Source organism: Leptonychotes weddellii, unplaced genomic scaffold (genome assembly GCF_054177405.1).
Source record: "Leptonychotes weddellii isolate Sample4059 unplaced genomic scaffold, ASM5417740v2 HiC_scaffold_10750, whole genome shotgun sequence".
Classification (NCBI taxonomy): Eukaryota; Metazoa; Chordata; class Mammalia; order Carnivora; family Phocidae; genus Leptonychotes; species Leptonychotes weddellii.
Window position 1 is genome coordinate 1 of NW_027684572.1, and position 7,241 is coordinate 7,241.

General features: G+C 39.4%; 1 pseudogene; it reads right to left on the bottom strand.

The window, feature by feature from the left end:
• Positions 1 to 3,004: 3,004 nt before the first annotated feature.
• On the bottom strand, positions 3,005 to 3,370 carry LOC102739452 (replication protein A 14 kDa subunit pseudogene; annotated as a pseudogene).
• Between the last annotated feature and the right edge of the window lie 3,871 nt (positions 3,371 to 7,241).

The following is a 7,241-nucleotide window of genomic DNA, read 5'->3' on the forward strand; positions in this document are numbered from 1 at the left end:
GAGACATGAGTAGGACAAAAGAACTCTGGAACTAAGAAAACACAGAGCCTATCTGGCACAGAGATTTAATCTACAGAGCCTGGGTTTTTTCACTCTGATAGAGACCACTTGTCTGAACTATAGAAAAATTAATAGCTGGTAAGTTTGTTGCCTACAACTAATAAACATGACTTATTGGCATAATAAATACATCAACTAATGCACCCATAAGCTTTATTGGTCAATACCTGTGTACTAGGTAATGCTGGGATAAGAAAAGTCCCCTGAGCTCTTATGTTTTATGTTTAAACTCAGAGTGGCAGATCTACAATAGGAGATTTGGGGAAGATGCTAAAGCTGCGTATACACAAACATTAGAGCAGAATGGAGGTTAAAAAAGATCAATACCCACAAGGCACAAATTACTTTTATTTTCCACCTCACTACAAAAGACTATTCAAGCAGTAAGGTCTTTCTGATAAGCAATGTATAAAGGTCAGCAAACTAAAAGGTCTGAAGAATCCTACAGTGAGTATTATTTCATCAGTTTCCTGGCACATCTCACAAGTCATGAGGTTATTTGGCCTCTTCTTTATGCAGCTCGTCCAAAATTTAGAAATAACTTTACTCAACCTGTTGTTGATGCCATAGGGTAACTCCTTTCCTCCCTAGGCTAAAGATGGAGAAAATCTAAGTGACATCTCAGTGCCAATTTCCTTAAGTGTTTGCAGAGGACTCAAACTCCCCCCTGTTTGGGAGGTACTTTTGATGAGGTTGTGACTTGCTGTCCTCAAGGTTCTCATTCATATGTGAGGCCGACTTATAATGAGGAGCATGTAACTCAGGGATGGACTAGCACTCCTGCCTGAGTGTGGTGATGGTCAAAAAGAATTGTGAGCACCTAGCCTTGATTGCTACAAGGAAGCCCCTTTGGAATTGCTCTCTGTAACATCTGTTCCTCAGACAAAACTAATATATTGTGACAGAGTCACCTTGGTATAGTAGCCTTGACTCCAGCTTAAAAGGAGCTTGGGATGAAAGGAGAGTCCTTGACATTCAAGTGTCTCCTCATGGCAGAAGAGAATTGCTGGTGTTCTACCTGGAACTCTCCTGGGCCCATGACAATTTCACATACGCAGTTCTTCACAGCTCATTTTAATGCACCCTGTATGTTTTTTGTATCACTGAGAGGGCTTTAAGCCACTGTAGGCTTGTTACTTGTGATTTATTTAGTCTGTAATTTGTCACTCAAATTAAGTATGACCTTCTCAGAGCCCTGGGACTGGGGTACAAGATGTGGTTGTAATTTGATGTTTAAGCCTTTGCAAATCTGCCAGAAAATTTGTCTCATAAGTTAAGACTCTTCGCCTTATTCTATTTTTGAACAGAATTCTCACAAAGAGTCTGTATATGGGAGCAAATGGAGTAACTTGCCAACAATAAGTGGATCTGGGTAAATGTGAACATATCTTCTACTAGGGTACATAACATTGCATAATTCCTATAAATTTCTAGTTATTTTCAAATACAAAGTTAACACTTGTATTGATCAGACAAAATGGGATGAACAAACTTTTGCCTTCCCAGGAAGGAAGAGTTAGGTCATCCTGGAAGAGTACCTGATATAGCTGGGTCATGGGAAGACCACAATGATGGGCGATGGTGTGTGAATCAATGTGCAGTTGGTTGAAGGATCGTCAAACTCCAGCTTGTGTCTGAAATGGCACCTGGACTGGATTCCCAGCATTATGAAATGCACGAGTAGGGCAGTGCACACAATGAGAAACTGTTATGGAAAATTCTGGAGCAAACCAAGCATTTCTGATTTTTTTCCCTTCATTTTTACCTTATGTTACACAGAAAAGAGATTTAGACACCTAGGACCATTGTGTTATGGCACTATTTGGCAAACATGTGTCTGAAACAATCTCTGAAGCCCAATGGCATTTTCCACCATATGAGTTTCTTTTTGTGGCTCACAGCTTGTAGCAATAGTCTGAGCATGAGTTAGGGGTATGAGAGTTGGCGAGTGGCAACTGATGTGTGGGAGTAGGAAATGGCTCAGTCAGCTCACACATTTCCCTGAGGACCCTCAGGGCAAAAATCTCACAGGCTCAACAGTGCACTATGACAAGGGAAAAAGTAATAAAATGGCTTTGTAGAGTTTGTAAGATAAGGCACAGTGGTGATTTGGGTGCCTTCAAAGATGCTTGCAGTCTTTGGATAAAGGCATATATTTCAATTTTTGATACTTTTTAAATCTATGGTATAAAATGTTATTGATAAATACATCTCTTAAAGAGCTGAATGAGGCCCTTTTTAGTTTTTCATATCCATGAATACCATTTATTCCTACAATGAGGCAAGTTTATTCATGTTTTTCATCTCTGTAGATGTAAACCCTGAAAATACTGGTCACATGAATGTGCAGATGGGAAAAGAGTGAGTCTGTGACAGTGACATCACTCATTTCATTGAATTCCCCTAGGTAACACCTAAAAATGACACTGTGATCTGTCACTCCAAATTATTTTTTGTACCATTTCAGCTTTTATTAATAAAACAGAAAGCTAAACTCAAGGCAACTGCTTTGTTCTTGCATCTGATCTGACCATATACTGGAGAAGTGATTCTTTATGAGGACTTAACTTTCAATATACAGACAGGTTCCATCAAAAGTGGGATACTGCAATATCTAATAAGGTTAGGTAAATGAAATTAAAAGAAGAACAAATTAAATATTAAAAATCACAGGAATCTCTCTCTCAAATATCAGGGGCTTCCTATGACAGTCTTCAGTGTGTTCATCAAGATCAATCATATTGCTTGGGGTGCCTGGGTGGCTCAGTCGTTAAGCGTCTGCCTTCGGCTCAGGTCACGATCCCAGATCCTGGGATCGAGCCCCGCATCGGGCTCCCTGCTCAGCAGGAAGCCTGCTTCTCCCTCTCCCACTCCCCCTGCTTGTGTTCCCTCTCTCGCTGTGTCTCTCTCTGTCAAAAAATAAATAAAATCTTTAAAAAAAAAATCAATCATATTGCTCTACCCCCAAAGGAAAAAACTGAGGGAACTCATGGGTAATTTTCACAGCTTCATTGTAAAGTCCAAGATCAAAAGGATGGTTATCGTCTTTAAACTGGATATATGATGTATACATTATGGTTGCCTTGGTCGTTACTCTTCCAGCTACTTCCACGATTCCAGAGATTTCTTCATCAAGGGGCTCCATCAATGCAATGGTTCCATTTTTTCCTTCTTCATCTGCAAGTATAAACATTTTTCCAATGGGATGAATCTTTTCCAGCCTCCTTATGAAGCAGACTGCCCAGTCGATGAACTGAGCTAGCGTGCTGGTGTTGACGGACGACCTGGGCAACACCATGACATCCACCATGATTGCAGTGCGAGACTTGCAGACAGCAGGAAACAGACCATTCCAAATTATTTTTAATGATTTATCATCCCCAGCTGAATTAGGTCCTTTGATGTTATCCAAAGCAAGGAATCAGAAACCACTTCTTATGGAAAAAAGTGTGTGTACCACAAAATATTACTTTCAATTATTTTTTTGGTGTCTAGAGATTAGTACACAGAGTCAATGTTGTGTAAGATCTGAAGGGTGACATGCATGCCCCTGTCTTTATAAATTGGAACAAGAATGTTCATTTCAGGCAAAATGGGACATGACAACCAGTGTCACCACATGATATATCCTTTGTGACACTGTTTGTGGATCTTATGATCCAGAAGTGATGTCTTAAATTTTTCCATGTCCAGTGTATATGTTAAGCCCTAGAGAATCCCTGGGATTTTAACCTCAACCAAAAGGACACATGTGACCAGTGTCTCCTGCTGTGAACACGAGCCCAGAGACCCTGTGTGGCTTGGGGATAACTAATATCTATCCCCACCCCCCACTCTCCTATACCTTTAGTTCCGGTACTCAGTGTTTGGAATTTAAAATCACAAAAGCCATTTCAATGTGATAATAAAACAACAAATTATGTGACTGAAAAGTACTATGGGGAAAATTTTAACTGAGAGAAACCCCATTTTAACATGAGAGAAGTCCCAAAGAGACTAAAGCCAAATTCTGAAGCACACTTTGTTCCCACTTAGGATAAATAAACATTCCTCATTGGCGGAGTCAGTTACATTTGGTTGATATTTGAATAGGGAGTGAGCTGATTTATTTTGTTTGACATTTTACTTGTATATTTTCCTTTTTGTTACATAAACGTGACAGCTGACATTACTTCCAGATACTATGCTGAGCGTTTTTCCTTTATTAATTCATTTATCATAAAATAAATCCTATGAGGTAAGCACTATTGTTATCACCTTATTTTGCAGATGAAGCACCAGCCCAAGAGGGTCAGCATCTTGCTGATGTGCCCACAAGTAGAAAGTACAACACCTGAGCTTGAACCCAGTTGTCTGACCCTAAAGTTGGGCCCTTCCAATGTACTGCTCACACTGCTCAATGAATGAATACATTCTACTTTGTAAGACCCAGCATTTCAGAACCCAACACACAGTGTAAAACTGCCTGATGAGGATTCTGAACGGGGCTGGACTGGATTTGTAAAATAATTTGAGAAGAGCGGACTTCCTTAAATGTTCTACTATTTTCTTCAGGAACAAAGTGTGTGCCTCTATTTTTTAAGATTCCTTTTTACATCTGTAAGTAAATTTTCATTATTTGATCCTTAAAGTTTGCATTTCCACTTAGGTTACTCCAACATATTTTTGTTGCTGCTATTGTTCTGTTGCCAATGGCATCTTTTTTTCCATGATGTTGAATAGTATTAGCAGGTTTATAGGAAAGTCATTGATGTTTACAAGCTAATCTTATATTCAGCTACCTAATGAACTTTTGTCAGTCCTAATATATTTTTTCAGGAGATCATCTTAGATTTATTCGCCTTGATCAACTATCTATATGTGGTGACAGTTCCATTGAATCATTTTTTTCTGACTGTTTTCTTGCTGAAAGAGAATGTTTTTAACAAGATGTTTCCCTTTTTTAAATAGCCTTTATGGATTTAAAGAAGTGTTAGGTTCACAGAAAAATCAAGCAGAGCATACAGAGTCCCGATGTGCCCCTCACCTCCACACATGCACTGCCTCCCACACCATCAATAACCACACCTGATGGTACATTTGTTACAATTGGTGAACCTATCCTGACACATCCTTATCACTCAAGGTCAGTAATTCACATTATATTTCACTCAGGTAGTAATTTGATGGGTTTCGACAGATAGATAATGACAGGTATCCAGCATCATAGTCTCATACAGAGTAGTGTTGCCAGCCTGCATATCCTCCGTACTCTGCATATTCATCCTTCTTGCCTCCCCAACCCACAAAAACCTCAGATCTTTTATTGTCTCCATAATTTTGCCTTCCCAGGATGTCATAGAGTTGTAATCATACACTAGGCAGCTCTTCACGTTGGCTTCTCTTGCTTAGTAATATTTATGTAAGGCTCTTCCATGCCTTTTCATGGCTTACAGCTCATCTTTAAGAGATCAATTCCTGAGAATTTTACAACTATATCCCATCGTTGGAAGGTACCACACTTTCTTTATCCATTGACATACTAAAGGAAATCTTGATTGCTTCCAAATTTGGGCAACTATGAATGAAAGTGCCATGAACATCACGTGCAGATTTCGTGTAGCCGTGTTTTCAGCTACTTCGCATGAATACCAAGAAACTCAATTGCTGGATCGTACTGTAAGACTATATTTATTTGATAAGAAACTGCTAAACTGTTTTCCAAAGTACCTGTATCATTTGGCATTCCCACAGGCAGTGAATGAGAGCTGCTGTTACTCCACATCCCCAACAGCATTTGCTGTTGTCAGTAAATTACCTTTTTAAAAAGTAAAAGAAGTGACGCCTGGATGGCTCAGTTAGTTAAGTGGCAGACTCTTGGTTTCAGCTCAGGTCGTGATATTGGAGTCCTGAGATCTGGCCCCTGGTCAGACTAGGTCTCATCGGGGAGTCTGTTAGAGATTCTCTCTCTCCCTCTGGACCCTTCCCCCACCTCTCTAAAATAAATGGATAAATCTATTTTTAAAAAGTAAACAAAGAAGAGAACTGGAGAGAGAGATGAAGAAAGTGAAGATCATCAGAAGAATTCAGTTGAGTCAGAAACTGATGCAAGCAGAGAACTTCACTGTCATCTCTGTTCCATCTGACATGTCACCACCTCCAGCCACCCCCAACTGAAAGCACCAATTTGTTACTTTTTAATTCACAAAACATCATGCCTGAACTAGACCTACTGGCTTCCAAACTGAACAAGATTGAGCAAGTTTCTTACCTTCTGCAAGTTAGTTGACTCAACTGTTAAACAGGAAACCTAATGGCTTGTAGATTTGGAGCAATGATTGAAGATGATAAATTATGTTTCCACATTCTCTAGCCATAGATAGCAAGCAAAATTACTGCTACTCATTTTCTTGCCACTATTATTATTGGCTACAGGAGGGTTTGCAACCCAAAGAAACTGTACAGAGGATTACAATGGTATGTTTCCAGATATCATCAACCCACTGTTAATGTGATGACACGATTTTCATTGAAGATATTTTACTTCCCCCAGCTCTGGCAACCACCATTTACTCACTATTTCTGTGAAACTGACTCTCTAGGAACCTCATATTAGTGGAATCATACAGTATTTTCTTTCCTTTTTTTTTTTTTGCTGAATTCTTTTTTTATTTTTTTATTTTATTATGTTATGTTAATCACCATACATTACATCATCTAAGATATCTTTTCATGTTGATTTATACAGATTTTTTTATTGTGTTATGTTGATCACCATACATCTTTAGTTTTTGATGTAGTGTTCCATGATTCATTGTTTGCGTATAACACCCAGTGCTCCATTCAATACATGCCCTCTTTAATACCCACCACCAGGCTAACCCATCCCCCCACCACCTTCCCCTCTACAATCCTTAGTTTTTTTCTCAGAGTCCATAGTCTCTCATGGTTCGTCTCCCCCTCCAATTTCCACCCCTTCATTTTTCCCTTCCTACTATCTTCTTTTTTTTTTTTAACATATAATGTATTATTTGTTTCAGAGGTACAGGTCTGTGATTCAACAGTCTTACACAGTCCACAGCGCTCACCATAGCACATACCCTCCCCAATGTCTATCACCCAGCCACTCCATCCCTCCCACCCCCCACCACTCCAGCAACCCTCAGTTTGTTTCCTGAGATTAAGAATTCCTCATATCAGGG